Source organism: Pleurodeles waltl, chromosome 6, assembly GCF_031143425.1.
Source record: "Pleurodeles waltl isolate 20211129_DDA chromosome 6, aPleWal1.hap1.20221129, whole genome shotgun sequence".
Taxonomy (NCBI): domain Eukaryota; kingdom Metazoa; phylum Chordata; class Amphibia; order Caudata; family Salamandridae; genus Pleurodeles; species Pleurodeles waltl.
Window position 1 is genome coordinate 457,658,577 of NC_090445.1, and position 21,354 is coordinate 457,679,930.

The following is a 21,354-nucleotide window of genomic DNA, read 5'->3' on the forward strand; positions in this document are numbered from 1 at the left end:
TTGGCATTGACAGGGTTATGTAGACTGCAAGAGGAGGTGACAGAGGAAAGGAAACTTCGGATCATGGAGGCAGAGTACATTGTTCATCTCAAATGTAAGGCCATGATGGGTCTCAAATTCGATGAAGAACTTTCTGACTGTCTAGTTTGAGGCTCTCCTTCTAGCCAAGAGCAGTAGGCAATATTAATACTTGCTGTTTTGCCTTATAGATGTTTGTATCAAGGGCTTTTTACTTTTACATTCACTGTTATGCGGCACAATATACCTTTGCTCATTTGTATATTGCTTTCTGTTTTGTTACATATGATTGTGGACCGTTTTCTAACACTGTGGGCTATTGGGTGCCTTTTTCTGGGCAATTTTTCAACCACAACATGGAACTTAAGGCCATTGGGTCAGGACACTGTGAAGAAGTCATGTATCACAAACTATGGGAATGATGTATCATGTGAATGTGACTGAGATGGATTATCACAAATAATGATGAATGCTCTATTTAAGCTATTTTTTTCATTTAAATTTGATTATTAATTTTGATTATCTGCATTTAATTTATTATTAGGTAATTGATCTTACTGTAACATTATTTTTCTCTAGTGCTTCATTTTGTGTGGGCTTAGATTTGCTTACTACATTGAATCTTTCTTTCAAGAAATTGTTGCTGTGTTATGGTCTTTTCTCTTCTGCGTATGACGTGTCACTTGTTTTTAACTGTGGTGGTGCACTTTGTTTTGGCATAGGCTATGAGGAAGATCTTTGTAAGAGTGAAACGCATTGCCATCAAATCTTTTTTTGTATCTGTTTGAGTTTTGGAGTGCACGTTTTATGGTGCTTGCGATTTGCGGTACCTTTCTGTGTTTATATGTGGAGTAAGGTATAGAAAATCCACACTTAGATGTCAATATTTTGGATTAGATATTCTCGACTTAATATTCTGTGCTATAAATATTCTGGTGTTGATATTCGGGGTGCACACAGTATGATTCTATGTAAAGGAGTACATGTTTTTTTAAGGTACATATTAAAGCTCACTCAATCAGCTTTCCACAACCTAACTTTATATCGTATCATTTAGATGGGATTTAAGGCAGAGGGGTGTAAATTTAGAAAGTAGTCTGGCTGGCAGCTTTGCGTATTTTCTAAACTGATCAAGCATTGTTAAATGCAAAGCTTATAAAGTGGCATCATCTCTTAGCCCTCGCTTCAACACCTCGTACCTCAAGTGATGGATTTCTAGCCTCCACACTCAACATTCTTTTACTGATGGATCTCCTAACCAGGACATTTTACACCAGGAAATTATCACACTAGAAAGGCCCAAAAGGATAAACATTACCTCACGTAAAGTTAGGAAACGTCATCTGCTTCATTCAGTGTGGAGCTTTTTCCCTCCTACTTTGTAGGTGAAGTTTTGATTTAATTTGCTACTAATTTAAATAGCTTACTAATTTAAAATAACTTTCCCGAGCACTTGGAGCATATCCATCAAGAACATTATGAGAAATCAGTGGCAACCAGAGTGTTTTATGTCTGCAAAAACTATAGGGGAAGTTGAGTAGGTCCCACAATGAATTTCACTATAAAGTTGTGACAAAAGATCAAAGGTTTAATTACACCATTCAAAACTGCATGGACTTGAAGCAGGCTTCGACATTGAAATACACCTCTCATAGTTACAGGCAGGTTGTGTGAGACGTGTTGTATAAAAGGAGACCCTCATTAGACATCCAACAGCAAGACAGGTAGGCATGGTAAAGGATAGGTGATTGTGTAAGCTCAGGTGGGTATATCTGTGGTTTGTGGCCTGGCTGAGGACACTAGTTCCATCTCCAGTTAGAGGAGCTGTAGATAGGCAGGCACAAACACTGCCTCTAAGGCTCAGAGTGGTGGTCTCATAATTTGCATCTAGGTTCCTGCTCAGTAGTAACATCTCTCTTTAATGATGCTTGCAGGATACCTCCCATTTGTATGCTATAGAGTTAGGGACATTCTCCACTTTTCCACACTCAATAGACCTCTTGCATACAATCCTCAAGGTGCCCCTGTCTATGTGTCTGGACGAACATGTACTTTTCTGAGTGGTGAATATAGAAAGCATGGAAGCCTGCTGTGTGTACTGACTGGTATGCAATATAAGAGAAGGCGTCAACACTTAGCACCAAGAGCACACAGTAGCAAACAACAAGGGGTGCCATTGTTAAGTAATTTACAATATGCAATGAGGATCAAATAACAATGGTTAGATATTACTGAGACTTTAAAGACCACTATGCAAGGTGATTCTTGGCTCAAACACTAAGATCCCTTTAGTGCAAAATTGTTCATTGAAATCACATTGGTCCAGGTCTACTGGACAAAACACAATAAGTTCTAAATTCCACTTAAAATTGCAAATAGCTTTTTCTCCATGTGCATCTAGCTCTTATTTTGTTCCTTTGGGCTCTCTCTAACTTTCTCTATACTCTCCCCTTCTCCTAATCTCTTTTATTACTGCCTCCATCAACCTTTTGCTCACTGCACCTTTCTGTTGCTGCTGCAATTATCTTCCCTTTCCTGTCTCTCCTGCTCTATTTCACTCTTTCTTGCTTTTTCTATTTACTCTCCTTTCTTTCCCTCAACCCTCTTTCCTTTTTTAGAACCTCTTCCATATTTATTATTTTCTCTCTCTTCCTCTTGTCATAGATCATGTATGGCAACTGAAACGTTCTCTTGGCTATGCAGCACTTGCCACCCTTCATTGACCACTATCCTTTTTGCTGTTCCCCAGGCCTAGAAGCCTATCATCCTGGAGACCTCCCAGGACTCAGGAACTCCCCAGTGATCCTGGAGCAAAGAAGGTAGTGCAACATGACCATCATATCCCTGCAGCTTGTTGTCAATTTTTGTTGGATGGATTTGGTGGATTTTACTGTGTAAGGGCAGATGAGAACTCGTTGACGTCCACCACACAACCTTCAATGGGAGGTCCACAGTAGGGGAATAGAAAATGTTTATGGTAAAAACGCCAGAAACATTTTCTTTTCCAGAATCCAAGTTAGGAGGCAAGGGAAATATTTCCGACCAGTTCCAAGTTTGATTTTTCATTTTTCCATATTGCGTCTCACATTGTGAGCACAGACAGAAGATAGTGATACAAAAGTGAAAGCAGACCAGGCTATTGAAATCTGTAAGGGATCCACAACTGTCAACAACACAAGTTCTAACACTTCTCCAGATAGAAATACTATTCCATTTGTGTGAGTTGGCTATTAACAGAGAAAAGAAAGGCTCTCTAAGCACCCAAAGACACAAAGAAGCATCACACTTGTGCCTTGTGAATAGACCAATTCAGGATATATGAGTAGCTGTGGTGTTTAGGTCAGGGCTCTGCCAGAACCCAAGAAAATACTTCCAAGCCCAGACAGTTCTGTAAACAAAGCACCTAGGTTAGTCAGCGGTGGTGTGGTTTGCGTGGATCCCAATATCTTTATTTAACCAGAAAGCCCTGCAAACACCAAACTGTGGCTAAATCACAGATTTTTCTTGTGCCAGAATCTGTGAGGTTCCATAAAATTCCTACTACCTAATGTCCCCACACTTCTCCCAATAAAAACGCTATCTGCAATGTTTACAAAATATTATGCACTAAGGGCCAAGTGTACAAAGCTTTTTTCTGTGCACAAATGGTCCTATTTGCAGAAAAAAGGATTTTGGTACGTACAAATGCTATTTTTTGATTCAGTAATTTATTTACACAATAGCAAAATAGGTTGCGAGTCACTATTGTGAAGGGGCCTGCCAACTGAGACACTGTTGTACATCAGGGTTTGTTGCAAAATTTGACAATTGTACATGTGGCCCTTAGTATATTATTACATAGGCCCTCATAGGAGAAATGTATTTGTTATGACCATAAACTAGATAAAGATAAATCAGAATTTCAATGGTGTCAATAATTTTCAAGAAAGAGAATCATACTACACAGATAAGAAATTACAATATATAAACATCTGAAAATATTAGTCCATGTTCTGTGGAGATGTGTACAGAGGTTAATTATAATATAAATGCTTTCTGCCTCAGATACCCTGATTATAGTTTCCACAGTATTTAGTTCAAGGAGATAAATCCTCCTTGGGGGTCCACGACTGCTCAGAAAATTAAAAAATATTAACAAATATTGACAAATTAGGTCCCCAGCTTCCAGTAATGACTCAGGCGGGGGTCCCCGGATTCCAATGATGATTCAGTTGGGGTCCCTGGGTTCCATTAATGTTAAAATGGGGGTCCACATAAATCAAAAGGTTGGGAACCACTGATCTAGATATTAAATCATTAAAATAAAAAGTCTGCTATAGAAGCCCTTTGTGACATGGCAGACTATTCTGGGTAAATGCAGGCTCACACTAGCTAATGGGATATTTGCAGCCTTCGGCGATAGGTGGATTAGCCTACAAAAACTATCTGGATCCTGCAAACAAAATAAAGATCTATAGAGCAGATTAATTATCTCACCAGGATATACTTTGCAGACTGGAGCAATGACAGTCAAATCTAAGTCAAGTCTGACTCTGTCCCAGCACAACAGGCTAATCAAAGCACTATGCATATTGAAATTTGGAATTTGCTGATTGGACATTGCGTCTGAAAGGCTAGTAGGTTTAGGTAATGATAGCCAATTAAGTATCATGAATAGGGAACAAAATTAAAGTTGCTGCCTTAAGAACAACATAAGAACATCAATGTCCCATGAAGCTGTGCAATCTTTTCACAAAACAAATTACTGTTCAACATACCATATGTAAAAGGTGAGAAGGGAGTGCAGCTAATGCCCATTGAAGTCTTGGCCTCTCAGCTGTGACTGTGAACATTCACATCAGCTCCTCACACACAATATTGTGGCATTTCTCCAGTGTCCATTTTATCCCCTCTATTATTCAACATCTACCTAACCCGCTAACCAAAACTGATTAATTCATTCAACTACACCTGTAACAACTATACAGTTGAATCCCAAATAATTTAAAAAAATGCATGGTCTGGAAGTCCCCTACAAATTACAACCTTATGACTGCCTCTAAGCCATAAATACATGGATGATGAATATCCATCTGCACATATATACAACAAAGACTGAAAATGCGACCCACAGACAATGGTACAAATTCCAGTCTACTGTCATATGGCTTAAGAAACATGAGTCCTCTCCAACAATATCAAGAGGAGTCAAAAACCTAGGGTGACCATGGATTCAGACCAATATTTGATACCACATGTTAATAACACCAAGCAGAGTGCCTTCTAATGTGTTGCATCCTCCCATACCATGGATTCCAAAAGAAGCTGCCAGCTATCCACACACTTGTAATATCCAAGCTTGAGTACGCCGATAATCTATACCTTGGTTCACTCACATTCATCATACCCAAAATACAGCTCATCGAAAATGCTGCTGCAAGACTTTTCTTTACCTTCAAACAAGAGAACACAAGACTCCAGTTTTGCAATCACTCAACTGGCTATGTATAGCAAGAAAGGCAATGTGCAAGACACTTTTCATTGTCCACAAAGCCTCTAAGGAAAAAAACTGCTATATCTATAAGATAATTTCAAGCACTCCTGGCTTTTCATCACTTATCGAAATTCACAAAACAGGAGAAAAAGACATATTCAGGTCACCACTGGAAGATTCCCCAATTGTGTGAGGGAGAATACGAATATAGGCAGCCCACTTGTTCCTCTTAGTCCCCTGGCCCCTATCAAGATTGGGCGTCATTGTTTAGTTTCACCACCTATCAACATAACACCTCACCATAAGAAATCTGCAGGAAGGCACCTCTTTTCCAGTACAAACCGCCAAAATCTGACATTCACAACCAGCCAAGATTTAAATTATCCAGGAGCATATGCACGTCAGAAGACAGTTGAAATCATGGCTATTTCCCAGACAGCTACACCCACACATTCCAGCAACGAAATCCAGAAAGACAGGTACACCCTCAGACTCAATCTTCAGCTTACTATCCATGGATTGGAAGCAACCCAACCAGCAAACTACATTTGATATGCAGGTAAGTTAAGGACGGCTGACCTATGTTTGGCATGGGGACAATATATTTATCTAGATTACATACATAACACTTCTAGCCCACACTAATTCTAATACCATAACTCTCAGAAGTCGGCATCCAGCTGTAACTTACATTTCTTACATTTACATAAGACATATCTGCTACAACGACTGTCCATCACCATTAATGTGCAAACAATAAACCAGCCATCAATAAATAAACAGGCATGGAGTAACTGAAGAGATCTGTCACACACTGCGGGTCAATGAGAAGACTTTAATCTTGTCCAACACTGCAGGTCCCAAATATAAATACACTATGGCTGCTTTTTTACATCTCACAATGATACAAAGATATGGGATGACGGTAACAATGCACATCCTAGTAGATCTCTCCATTTCTCTCTCCCTTCAGCCAAACCAGTCAGGCCCACAACTACGCACAACATTTCTGATTGGGCAACCCAGTGCAGTAACCAGCTAGCAGACTAAAAAGACTATGATCTTAAGAAATACCATTAAAGGAATTAGAGAGATGTTAAAAAACCATAAACTGTGCATGTGTTTCTCACACATCATACATCACACTGCTACACATTACATTACATGACACGATACCCGCACCTTGTGGTCATCACGCATGACATGGAAGCACTTTCCACGTCGAATCATAAAACAAGGACAACATCCTTGCAACCACACACTACCCTATATGGCGTAGTTTGCTACCCATGTAAGTAAGCACTTCAGTATCACACATAGGGGTAGCAAGTGATATACAAATGCTACAATACAATACAATACTATATTTATCACATGTTCATCACCAAGAATTGGTTTGATCCTGTTAAAATCTTTGGTTCGTTACACTTCAGAATTACAAAACAAACTTTGATTTCTTTCCTCTTTCATAACTGTGTTGAAATATTTCTACAGTTCATTTACTGCCATTGTTTGTGCATTAGAAACAAATTGACATGTTGCAGTCTTTCTTTTCACTCTACCTGTATGCAAGGACACTGGAATAATGTGATTCTGCAGCTGTGAAGTTTTTCAGATGATTATGAATTCATAATCCATCATCTGTTGCATAATCTACAGATTTTAACAAAATAAATAGTTTCTAGCATAAACTGATCAAAAGTCACTAAAACGCTGCTTCATGTGCTGACATGCAATTAAAGCGCTTCACAATGGTTGACCGGTCACCTTTCAGGTACTATTTGGATGTGGAACTGGTTCTAATAATATGAAACATTTGCCAAGAAAGCTCTAATGTGTACACATGGCACAATAATAAATTAACTCTATCATAAAATGTGTCCCAGTAAGCTGCATAATGTGTGTTTTTGCTTGCCACATAACTTATTCAAACTTGCTATATAATTATAATTTGGGCTTGCTTTTATATAATTCAAGTAGCCATTTAGTCCGCTTTACAAAATCCTCTCACCTTCCAGTCAGAGAAAGAAAAGAAAACAACTTCTACACATTAAAAGAGTAAGCAGCAATTTGTCACAAGACCGCCAGGGCCGGGGACCACGGAAGCACCGCCAACAGGCTGGCGGTGCTTCCAGGGCCATTCTGACCGCGGCGGTAAAGCCGCGGTCAGAAAAGGGGAACCGGCGGTTTCCCGCCGGTTTTCCCCTGGCCCAGGGAATCCTCCATGCCGGCGCTGCTTGCAGCGCCGCCATGGGGATTCCGACCCCCTTCCAGCCACCCTGTTTCTGGCGGTTCTTACCGCCAGGAACAGGATGGCGGGAACGGGTGTCGTGGGGCCCCTGGGGGCCCCTGCACTCAGGGGCCCCCTAACAGGGCCCCTTGAAGATTTTCACTGTCTGCTTTGCAGACAGTGAAAATCGCGACGGGTGCTACTGCACCCGTTGCACCCCTGCAACACCGCCGGCTCCATTCGGAGCCGGCTTCTATGTTGCAGGGGCTTTCCCACTGGGCCGGCGGGCGCCCTTTTGGCGGTCGCCCGCCGGCCCAGCGGAAAAGCCAGAATGGCATCCGCGGTCTCCTGACCGCGGAGTGGCCATTTGGTGGTGACCGCATGGCGGGCGGCGACCGCCGCCCGCCGCGGTCAGAATGACCGCCATAGTCTGACATTTAATCTCTGGCTTTGAACTTGTAGTGAAAGTAATAATTAAAAACATGCCTTTAATTGCTAATTTACCTTCAGAACTTCAGCATATTATTTTCAATTAGACTGTATTCAAAAGTGAATGCAGTTTCTTAAGAATGATTGGAAACAGAGATTTCCATAAATACTTATACCAGCTGCCACTTTCATTTGGAGGGGGTTGGGAAAGATTAATATAGTCTGGCCCGGCCCTTTAAGACACCCCTCATCAAAAGTGGCTACAGTCCTGACTGCAAGTCTCAAAAAAGTTGCAATTAGGAACTCACAAAATGTTGTGATCGCACATGTAGGCAGAAAATGATTTGTATGGGTTTCACAAATTTTCAATACCGACGAGATTGCTGCTCCCTAACTTTTTTAGTGCCCTTTCCATCGAATATGGGTGATGTAGCATACTTCATACTGACCTTCTAGATGCCTTTAATGAGGAAAAATATTTTCTTACACTCAATCAATTTTAAATTAACATTTAATACCCACAACTGGTTTACCATTAGTAAAAAAGAGTCCTGATTAAATCACTTCTTTTGGTACCAAAATGCAAGTGGCAGTCAATCTGACGCCAAAGTCAACTAATCTGTACTGGCATACATTGGTCCGACATACACTTTGAATAATACTCATTGTGTACGCACATTTTGGATGGTGTTTGCTTGTTATAAACTTAAAATGAAACTAATTTAGTTAATCACTTTGAGGACCAAAGTAAAATAGGTATGATAATTAAATAATTATAAAAAGTAAAAAATGTCATTTTGAACAGTCAAATAAGCTTCCTGTTAAGAAGCCGTGCAAAAATAGGATGATAAAACTCTCTGCAAGTCAAAGATATTAAAAAATAGAAAGAGCAGTATTCATTTCAAGGCTGGTACTTGCAGGCCTGTATAAGTAAAACAGTGCTTTAAGTATTAGTATTTGATTTTCAAAGCTAAGGCAGGTTTAAGGTTAACAAAACAATATCAAATAGTATTGCATTCCAGTATTTCAATGCAAATCAGAAATTACATTCAGAATGCAGTCAGTTAAATGCATTGAGAAAGAATGTACACCTTTTTACAAGAGTCTATGGGGGTCATTACAACCCTGGCGGGCGGTGTTAAAGGTGCGGTAATACCGCAAACAGGCCAGCGGACAAAAAAAGGGAATCATGACCTTGGCGGAAACCGCCAACAAAGACAGCCACTTTAACACACCGCCCGCCACGGCGGCACAGACGAGCAGCGCAGCGGTCACCGGCAACAGACAGGCTGAAGACAATGTACCGCCCATAGTATCACAACCCGCCAATCCGCCACCTTTTCCGGGGTGGATTCACCGTGGATAAAAACACGGCAGAAACAGTTTCTGCAATGGGAAAGCGCTCACCTAAACACATCCCACGAGGAAGGAGGACACCATGGAGCCGGAATTACAAATCCTACCGGCCCTTGTATTCCTACTCATCTATGAAGACCAACGCCGGCGCCAGCGAAGACAACAGTGAGTACTTCACCTACGACATAGGGGAGGGGTGAGGCAAAACACAGTAACAACCCACAACCCCCCCGGAAGAATGCTAAGACAAAACAAAATCAGTTCAAACATTGTAATGTATCAATATACATGTCTCAAATATATACAGATATATTATAAAATCATCCTAAAGTATATACATTACGAGAAGTAGTGCAGATATGCACATATCAATGTCCGTGCACCACTAGTCCAAAAATGCATGGGCGAGGCCCACACAAGATACCTGTCCACAAACGGAGAGAACTTTGCTGGGGCATCAGAGAGAAATACAACAGGCACCTCAGGGGGAAGGGAAGGGGGGGCACCTCAGCCGGATGAGTGCAAAGCCAGATCCGCGACGGGGCTCTATGCTCATTGATGTATCCTGGGGAGTGCAAAGCCACAGTCTCTCAAGTCTCTACAGTGGGTGGGTTGCCCACTGGACCATCCTGGGGAGTGCAAAGCCACAGTCTCTCAAGTCTCTACAGTGGGTGGGTTGCCCACTGTTCCATCCTGGGGAGTGCAAAGCCACAGTCTCTCAAGTCTCTACAGTGGGTGGGTTGCCCACTGCTGCATCCTGGGGAGTGCAAAGCCACAGTCTCTCAAGTGGATAACAGTCTCCACTGGTTCTGGAGGGGGACTGGTGCCCAGAGTGCTTCTTCCTGTGAAGGACAGAGGTAGTGGATGGATATCTCCACTGGTTCTGGAGGGGGACTGGTGGCCAAAGTGCTTCATCCTGTGAAGGACAGAGATAGTGGATGGATGTCTCCACTGGTTCTGGAAGGGGACTGGTGCACTGAGTGCTTCATCCTGTGTAGGACAGAGGTAGTGGATGGATGTCTCCACTGGTTCTGGTGGGGGACTGGTGCCCAGAATGCATCACTCACCCCGTGACGGACCCAGTTGCGTTAGTGCCCCTGCCGCTCATGGGCTAGCGGTGCTTGAGTTAGCGGTGCCCTGTTCCGCGGTGCTTGAGTTGGCGGTGCCCTGTTCAGCTGTGCTTGAGTTGGCGGTGCCCTGTGCAGCAGTGCTTGAGTTGGCGGTGTCCTGTTCAGCGGTGCTTGAGTTGGGGGTGCCCTGTTCAGCGGTGCTTGAGTTGGAGGTGCCCTGTTCAGAGGTGTTTGAGTTGGCGGTGCCCTGTTCAGCGGTGCTTGAGATGGCTGTGCCCTGTTCAGCGGTGCTTGAGATGGCGGTGCCCTGTTCAGCGGTGTTTGTGCTGGTGGTCCTTCATGGCCCAGCGGTGCTTGTGCTGGCGGTCCTTCATGGCCCAGCGGGGCTTGTGCTGGTGGTCCTTCATGGCCCAGCGGTGCTTGTGCTGGCGGTCCTTCATGGCCCAGTGGGGCTTGTGCTGGCCGTCCTTCATGGCCCAGCGGGGCTGGTGCTGGCGGTCCTTCATGGCCCAGAGGGCTGGTGCTGGCGGTGCTTCATGGCCAAGCGGGGCTAGTGCTGGCGGTCCTTCATGGCCCAGCGGGGCTGGTGCTGGTGGTCCTTCATGGCCCAGCGGGGCTTGTGCTGGCGGTCCTTCATGGCCCAGCGGAGCTGGTGCTGGTGGTCCTTCATGGCCCAGCAGAGCTGGTGCTGGCGGTCCTTCATGGCCCAGCAGGGCTGGTGCTGGCGGTCCTTCATGGCCCAGCGGGGCTGGTGCTGGCGGTCCTTCATGGATCAACAGGGCTGGGGCTGGCGGTGCCCTTCTGGGCAGCTGGGCTGGGGCTGGTGATGGCCTCCTGGGCATCGGGGATGATGGCGGTCTTCTCCGCCGTGCAGCTCTTCCCAGACTTGCCGGGTTTCTTGTGGCCCTTCCCCACCGTGGAAGGTGTCACAGCTGACTCCACACTCCCAATGGGACACCTGGGAGCGGCTTTGGTGGCTGGAGTCTTCCCCCTCTCCTGCCGGGCACTGGCCAACTTCTGATGCTTCACAGGTGGGGGACTGTCTGTGCTGTGGCTCCGTGCCACACTGGCTGTCCTGGTGGCCGGTGCACTCCACATACCGGTGACTACAGGCACCACTGGTCCTGGAGATGTTGTGGCTGAGGTGCTAGTTCGGGACCTATGAGATGGACGGGTTGGGGGAGGTGTGGGAAAAAGGTCAAGGCTGTACAGGAAAAGTTTTTTTGATGGGTAGCTGAAGGGGGTTTGGGAGTGGAGGAAGAGGTGGTGGTAGTAGGAGTTGTACGTTTGGTGAATTTGGGTGCAGGTGCATGCGCTAGAGGCTGTCATGAGGTGGATGGCTGTTGGGTGGGTGTGTGCCTGCGTTCGTGTATCTTGGGAGGGGGCGTCACAGACACACTAGGAGAGGACACACGGGACATGTGAATGTTAGTGGGGGTGGTGACTGCACGTGAGCGCGGTGTGCTGGTGGGTGTGCTGGTGAGGGACGTAGTGGCTGTAGAGGTAGTGCATGCAGGTGTGAGTGTAGACGAGACTGGGAGGGAGGAGGGAGACGAGGAGGAGGGGGACACAGTGGAGGCAGTGGATGTTGGTGTGTCTGCATGTGTGTATTGCTTGCGTGAGTGCCTGTGGGATATGTGGTGCTTATGTTTGCCTGAGCTTCCCTTGTGTGTTGACGTGTGTGCATGCTGGTCTGATGGTGTGCTTGGGATAGACAGAGGTACAGGGGATTGGGTCTGGGTGGAGGAAGTTGGAGGGGGGAGGCTAGAGACGGGGACAATGGCTGCCATCGGTGCTGAGGCCAGAGTTTGAAAAGCTCGGTGAAGGGCCGTCTGACCAGAATGAATGCCCTCCAGGAATGCATTAGTTTCAAAATGGTAGAGTGCTCAACAGTGAGGGACCTGAGGAGGTCAATGGCCTCCTCACTGAGGGCAGCAGGGGTGACTGGGGCAGGGCCTGAGGTGCCTGAGGCGAAGGTGATGCCCACCCTCCTGGGTGAGCGGGCACGGGGCGAAGGCTGAGGGGCTGCTGGGAGGGCGGTGCTGGTAGGGGGGGGAGCTCCCATCAGAGTACGTGTCCGTGTCGCTGGTCTCCGCTCCTGTCCCTGCCGTGAAGCTCCCCTCGCCCTCCGTCCCACTGGAGAATTCCGAGTCCGTAGTCTCGCCCTCCAGTGCCATGTGGGATGCAGCTCCCTCGTGCTCCGGTGCCACTGCTCCTCTGCCTGATGATGCTAATGCACACAAGAACAGGGAGGCCACAAAAAGGGGGACGACGACAGAAGAAAGACGTGTTGAGTGCATGGATTACCGCTACCGTTGGTGGACAAGACCGACACAGAAGCCCCCTGCACTACGCCACACTCTTGGGCTCCACTGTTCAATTCCTGGGAAATGGCCTACAAGGATATGGACGACATCTGCACACATAGATGACACAAGGGCATGAATAGCTGTACTTAGCAGTCTACAGAGGTGGGCTGGGGTGCCACATGGCCTGCCTTAGGAGGCGCCTTGCCTACGGAACTCGCCCTGGCCCAGGGAAAACCACAGCCCTCCTCCCCCACCCAGACGACTCCACTGCGCAAAGTCAGCAGAATGAGAGTGTACTCACCCCCTTGTGTCTGCTGTGATGCCCTCAAGTGCCCATCCAACTCCGGGTAGGCCACCGCCAGGATCCTGAACATCAGGGGGGTCATGGTGTGATGGGCACCCCTCCCACGTTGGGAGGCCATCCCCAGCTGAACCTCCGCCGTCTTCTTGCTCCAGCGGCGAATGTCCTCCCATCTTTGACGGCAGTGGGTGCTCTGTCTGTGGTAGACCCCCAGGGTCCGGACGTCCTTGGCGATGGCACGCCAAATATCTTTCTTCTGGTGGGCGCTGACCTACATGAAATGTACAGGTGAAGAAGAGAAGTCATTACCAACTGCACCGTCAAAGTGATTGGCCCCCATCTCTACCCTTGCCATGTGGCACATGCACTCACCGTCTTTCATGCACGCAGCACTCTGCCCCCTTCCTTCTTACATCCAGCCCTCTCCACACAGGCATAGCCCATACAACATGCTCCCTGTGTACTTACCTGTTTGTCTGGAGGACCATAGAGTAGCGTGTACTGGGGATGACCCCATCCACGAATTTCTCCAACTCCTCCGCCCTTTCCCCAGACGCACAAGCCAATGTCTCTTCCAGACCGAGGTCACAGCAGCACTTGCAGTGTAGATCCTCTCCTGTCGAAGATCAGGTATTGAGTGATTAAACAGATAGAAAATGGCGGTCACGTCCACGGCGGTGCGTACCGTCACCGCCGGCGTACATCGTCATTGACTCCTGGAACCCATAGGGTCCAATGTTAACCAATGCAGCATTGTGCCGCGGTCTTCGACCGCTTACCGCGACGGTGTACAACGCCAGAGCAGTTACCTCACATCCCATTGTCCGACTTTAGAGGTCAGGCCGCCGCCATTTTAGGGTCCCACATGGCTTCATTTTCAACTGCGTCACACATACGTAGGCCTATTCTCAACACACATACAGGCCACCTTTTGTGTATGATAAATGTGTTCTGTGTAAGCTGTGGGTACATACCTCTGAGTTGGTTGACTCTGTGCTTGCTGTTGTCCTTCATAGGTACCGTCCGCTGGGACATGTGAGGAGATTGCGGCATAGCGACCGTTGGTGGACCTGTCGCCAATGGAGGAGCGACATTTGATCATCACCTACAGGCTTGAATGTGCCACAATCCAGGAACTGTGTACCCAGTTGGAGCCAGACCTGATGTCAGCAATCTGCCATCCCACAGGAATCCCCCCTCAAGTGCAGGTGCTGTCAGTGCTCCATTTCCTTGCAAGTGGCTCTTTTCAAACAATTGAGGCCATGGCATCAGGGATGTCCCAGCCTATGTTTTCCAACGTATTGTCCAGAGTGTTGTCTGCCCTTCTGAAACACATAAGGTGCTTCATCGTGTTCCCTCAGGTAGAGGATTTGCCTACAGTGAAAGGTGATTTCTATGCCCAGGGACATATCCCCAACATCATAGGTGCCATTGATGGTACCCATGTGGCTTTGGTCCCCCCCCACAGGAGTGAACAGGTGTACAGAAACCGGAAGAGTTATCATTCTATGAATGTACAGATGGTATGTTTGGTAGACCAGTACATCTCCTATGTGAATGCAATGTTCCCTGGATCAGTGCATGACGCCTACATCCTGCGGAATAGCAGCATCCCTTATGTGATGGGTCAACTCTAGAGGCACCGTGTGTGGCTATTAGGTGAGCACCTGGAAGCAAGTCAGTGGGAAGGGTTGTCTCGGTCTGGGGTTAACCCTCCAGGTTAGTGTGTGTCTAACAGTTGCCCCTCACCATTTGCAGGTGACTCTGGTTACCCCAACCTGTCATGGCTACTGACCCCAGTGAGGAATCCCAGGACAAGGGCAGAGGAACGCTACATTGAGGCCCCTGGGCGAACTAGGAGGGTGATCGAGCGGACCTTCGGCCTCCTGAAGGCCAGGTTCAGGTGCCTCCATATGACAGGTGGATCCCTGTTCTACTCACCAAAGAAGGTGTGCCAGATCATCGTGGCCTGCTGTATGCTTCACAACTTGGTTTTGCAACAACAGGTGCCTTTCCTGCAGGAGGATGGTCCAGATGGCGGTGTTGTTGCAGCTGTGGAGCCTGTGGACAGTGATGAGGAGGAAGCAGAGGATGAAGACATGCACAACAGGGACTCAGTGATCCAGCAATATTTCCAGTGAGACACAGGTAAGAATTCAATCCTGCCTACTACATGTACTTTAACACTACTACCTCTCTTCTGTCTGTCGTTTTCACCCAGTGTATGGTCACTGAGTTGTCACTTTCCCTTACGGTTTCACAGATGTGGGTCCCACTGTGTGACATTTGCTTAGATTCCTCATGGACTAGAGCTGTGTGACATAGGTATGTTGACATTACTATTTAAAAAACATTTTGCCACTGTAATTGCTAATACACTATTTCGAAATCACACACAGATTCCAGATCATTTTCTGCTTTAGGTGTGTTTATTTAAATGCTCAAAATTGGAGGGGGTAGTGAAATGGTGAGGGGTGATGGCGGAGGAGTGTCCATGGCAGAGTCCAGTCTATTAGTCTCACAGGTGCATTGCCCAAATGGGCATAGGAAGTGGAGCTGGGGCAGTTGATGGATGGACAGGGTGACAAAGTGGCACAGTAGGATGACAATCAGGGTGGTCTCATTTCTTGGCGGGGGTCTTGACATCGTTCTCTGTCTTGTTCCTGGATCTCAGGGACCATTTGCGGGGTGGTTCTCCCTCTGCAGGGAGTGGGGTGCTGGTGTGGTGGTCCTGTGGCGGGGCGTCCTCTCCACTAGCGCTAGCGGAGGTGGTGGGCAGTTCATTGTCCACGCTAGTGTCAGGGACCCCTTGTAGTGCCACCGTGTCCCTCCTGGTGTTGAGTACTTCTTTCAGAACCCCTACGATGGTGCCCAGGGTGGAGCTGATGGTTCTGAGTTCCTCCCTGAAGCCCATATACTGTTCCTCCTGCATGCGCTGGGTCTCCTGAAACGTGGCAAGTACCGCTGCCATCGTCTCCTGGGAGTGGTGGTAGGCTCCCATGATGGAGGAGAGGGCCTCGTGGAGAGTGGGTTCCCTGGGCCGGTCCGTCCCCTGTCGCACAGCAGCCCTCCCAGTTCCCCTGTGTTCCTGGGCCTCCGTCCCCTGGACCGTGTGCCCACTAACACTGCCCCCAGGTCCCTGTTGTTGTTGGGGTGGTGAGTTATCCTGGGTTCCCTGTAGTGGTGGACACACAGCTGATTGACGTGTCCTGGGGATGGAGGTATGGGCCCGCTGGGTGGGTGCTGTTCTGGTGTTTCCATAGGGGGAAAGGTCTGTGGTGGCCTGTGCTTGTGTGAGGGGAACCGACTGTCCCGAGGTCCCCGATGGTCCTGGCTGGTCATCTACATCCAGTTGGACAGAGGTGCTGTCATCACTGTGGGCCTCTTCTTTTGGTGGTGTGGACATGTCAGGACCCTCCTGTCCGGTGACGTTGGGTAGGGGTCCTGCAGGGGTATTAAAGGATGTTTATTACATCTGTGTGTGCCATGATGTGTAATGGGTGGGTGACCGTGTACCCCAGTGCTAGCATTCCTGTGTGGAAGCTTGTGTGATGATGGTTTAGGGGGGTGTATGGGTATGTGCAGTGGGCATGCTTTAGTGATGGGTGTCCATGCTTTGTTGTTGCATGCAGGGCTTGGTGTTGGGATGTGTGGTTTGTGATGTTGGGACATATGTGATGAGTTGGGGTGCTGGGGGTGAGGGTGAGGGTGGGGGTATGTGATAGCATGCAGGTAGGGTGGGGGATGTAATAGTAAAGACTTGACTTACCAGAGTCCATTCCTCCACCTACTCCTGCGAGGCCCTCTGGATGCAGAATCGCCAAGACCTGCTCCTCCCATGTTGTTAGTTGTGGGTTAGGCGGTGGGGGTCCGCCGCCAGTCCGCTGAACCGCCAGGTGGTGTCTTGAGATCACGGAACGCACCTTCCCCCGTAGGTCGTTCCACCTCTTCCTGATGTCCTCCCGATTTCTTGGGTGCTGTCCCACTGCGTTGACCCTGTCCACTATTCTTCGCCATTGCTCCATCTTCCTAGCTATGGAGGTGTGCTGCACCTGTGATCAGAATAGCTGTGGCTCTACCCGGACGATTTCCTCCACCATGACCCTGAGCTCCTCCTCCGAAAACCTGGGGTGTCTTTGTCGTGCCATGGGGTGGTGTACGTGATGTGTCGGGTGGAGTGTGTGGTGATAAGTGTGGTGATATGTAGTGGTGTGTTGTGTGAGGTGCGTGGAAGTTGTGTGGGTGATGGTGTTGTGTGCCTGTGGATGCTGTTATTCTTGCTGGGGGTGTCTCTCTCTGGCCTTCTTACAAAAAATTTTGTCGTAGGGGTTTGTGGGTGATGTGGGGGTGTGTTTTATATTGTATTGGGTGTGTGTATGTGTCTCAGGTGTGTGTATTTCGAATTGTCCAATGTGGCTGTGTTTTGTACATGTGTGTGTATTTTGAGCACAGCGGTGTGTACCGCCAATGGAATACCGCGGTTGAAAGAGCGCCGCATGGATTCATGTGTCGTGATAGTGTGGCCGTATTTCTGTTGCCGTGACGGTGGAGGTTTTGTTTTCGCCAGTTTATCACTGACCTTTGGTGTGGCAGACTTGTGTGGGTGTCTGAATTTTGGCAGATTCCGAGATGTGGGTCATCATAGCTGTGGCGGAATTCCACAGCTGCGGCGGTGTGTTGGCGGTCTTCTGCATGGCGGTAAGCAGCTTTTACTGCCAATGGTGTAATGACCGCCTTCCTAATCAAATACCCACACACAGACACACACAAATATATATGAAAGGGCATTCACTTAGTACAAATTTCAGACCTATTGATGAGAATAGGTGTTTAAATGTGCACCCTTTCTTTTAAGATAGTACAATTTTAAAAATGTTTTGCCTCAGTTGCTTCTTTCTCCATACCTTTTTAGATCTAGCTTGACAGCACACCTGTCACAAGCCCTGACGTGATCAAAAGAGTGTTCAGGGTAAAATATCCAATATTTGCTCTATAAATATACAATATGATAACATATATATTTTCCTAGAAAGTTCATTATATATACGGTATTGTCAAACGATGGTTGAAAATCTTGTTGACCTACTCATAACCATTGTGGTACAGATTATCACGTCTAACTGGAAGAAGTCTACTAAAATCTTGGTTACTAGATGGTGGAATATGATATGCTATAATCACAAACTGGATAGAGCAAATTCTACTTCCACACATCTGATGATCAAAGGGGATTGTCTACGGTAGCCACTTACGTCCTTCTTATCTAGAAAATCTGTTACTTCTTCAGCTCCAATCATTAATTATGAACCTTAATGAAGCATGAAGCATAAATGGTTTTACTAACTATATTTTATCTTTTATATCAGATAGTATGATTATCTTGTCTACACTTACATATATGTACCTTAATGAGGATCCTTTTCCCTATTTTTCTCTTTTCTCCATTTCCTCTTTCTCCTTTCTCATCTTCTCGTCCATGCCCGCCCCAAAACGAAATCCTTCATAAAATGCTGAATGGTGTTTTTTAGAGTTTTCATAGTGCATGATGTTTAGACTACTTCTTTGTATCTTAAAGGTATTCCGTTAAGCCTCAATCAATTGGTAATACTCATGTTATTTTTTTTTTTTACCTTTATTCAACAAAGCATTTTCCAACTTACAAAAGGAGCCTAAGAAGTACCAAGGAGAGGGACTGTGACTCAGGCATGATGTTGGTTCACTAGAGAACATGCTTAGATTTGTCCAATGCTGTCTGCTGCCACAGAAAGAATTCTTGACTGATTAGCAGCTGTGATCATTTGTTTGTGAAGCTGCCTGAGCCAGGGCTCGTTATCAAATCAAGTGATTGAGTCACAAAGGGGCTTAACGTTTGAGGTCATATACATGCCACTTCTATATGTCTCTTGCTTGTTGTCCTCTGGCAACAGCACAGATGCAAGTGGGCAGTCAGGAAGAATATGTTGTTGCAATGTAGTTCCAGTCCCTCCATCATTTACTTTTCATCATCAACTAGGCCAGGCTTTAAAGTGATAAACACTTGTGTAAAACATGCAGACAAACAACATTTGTGAATGCCTGTGATTATATTAATTGGCAATTTGAAGTAAGACTTATTAACTTTCTGTGGAGGGGGAACATGGCGGGCAGTTAGGAGCGCCAGCCGTGAACCTCCATCCTTTGAAATGCTCGCTCACATCCGTGGGGGGCCTCCCGGCCTTGCAGGACACCGTGTCTTTGTCGGATGGGATTACCGACGTGGAGGGAAACCTCCGTGGGGCCTAGATTTTTGCTGCGCTCTCTATCCTTGCTGCGGCAGTGGTTCCAGGCAGCCTGGTTGGTCTGCCGGGTCAGAGGTGCAGTGGCTATGCTGAGATTCTGGGGTGGCATAGACAGAGTCAGCACAGGTTTCTTGCTGCCTCGGCTGGAAGAAAGGTTGTCTGAAAGCCACTTCCTGTCAGTGGAAGACAGGCTCATTCCAACGCACATCGGGATATTCAGGCTGTCCCCGAGTATTCCTGCATAACCCCCAGAAGACCATCGGGGACTGAGGCCAGGACACAGCAACAGGGACAGAAATTTCACCTATCTAAGCCCATTTCTGGACCATGCGGGCCCAGCATCTGTCTTAAATCAATCACCGTTGGGCACTGGGGCAGAAAGTAAGTGAGCTGCTAAATTTAGGCCCGCTAATTTACTATTATCTCCACTACACCACTAGAGAGGGGCTCCTTCTCAAAGTAAGCAATCACCTTCAACAAAGGCTAATAAGGAAATAGGGGTTACAGCAAGACCTACTACTGGGAGAGTGAAAATAACCCCCTCGCTCAGATCTTTCTTCATGATGCAAAATACTCAAGAGAATATGAGGCCCCCTAACTAACAGGACATGTCAACCTTCACACCAAATATGGAGTCTACTTCGGAAGGTGAATTTTCAACACTGCTGGATCTATTACAAAGCTCTGTTACCCAGGAGGTAGGACTCTGCGTAACTGGGGGAGGGGTTCCCTGTATTGCCACATGAGGCAGGTAATGTGCAGAGTAGTAGAACCCACACCAATATTATACTACAGTCTTTATAAGAAGAGATGAGAGATAAGTTTGCAACATCGTAATGTAACCAAGCTAAACTCCAGGGGGTCTGTTATAGTCTTGATGCAAAAAATACTAATCTGACGGAGAGACTAGGGGCTATGGAATCCTCCCTCGGAGAATTACAGGCAGAGGTGGAATGTAATAGGCATGAAGTTCAAGCTTTAAAGTGAAGCGAGAAAGACTTGAGAAATAAACTAGAATCCCTGGAAAATAACTGTAGGTAGAATAACCTTAAATTTTTGAATATCCCAGAAGGAGTAGAAGGTGATAAAGTCAAAGACTTTCTCATAACATTAATTAAAGAACACACCCTTACGGTAGCCCCCACCAATCTTGACCTGGAAATACAGACAGTCCATCTGGATCCCCTTAGGAGGAATCCATCCTTATATGGATAAACCCATATCAAGAAAAGGAGCAGATCCTCACGGAAACTCTTAAAGTTCGGGACATCAAGCATGAGGGCTGGACCTTTTTAATAAGATCAGACATTTTCAGGGCAACCCAAGATCGACAATGGGAGTTGGGGGAGTACATGCAGGAGATTAAGGCCCTCATTATGACATTGGTGGTAAAAGCCGCTTACCGCCGTGCAGAAGACCGCCACCAAACCGCCGCGGCCGTGGAATTCCGCCACAGCTATTATGACCCACAGTTCGGAATCCTCCAAAATTCAGACACCCACACAAGTCCACCACCCCAAAGGTCAGTGATAAACTGGCGAAAACAAAACCTCCACCGTCACGCCAACAGAAATATGCCCACACTATCACGACCCACGATTCCAGGCGGCGGTCTTCCAACCGCGGTATTCCATTGGCGGTACACACCACCACACTCAAAATACACACACATATACAAAACACAGCCACATTGGACAATTCGAAATACACACACCTGAGACACATACACACACCACTCCCACACACTCAATACAATATAAAACACACACCCACGTCACCCACAAACCCTTATGACCACAAATCACGAACGAAAGCCAGAGAGAGACACCACCATCAACAACACTAGCATCCACAGGCACACAACATCACCCACATAACTTCCACGCACCT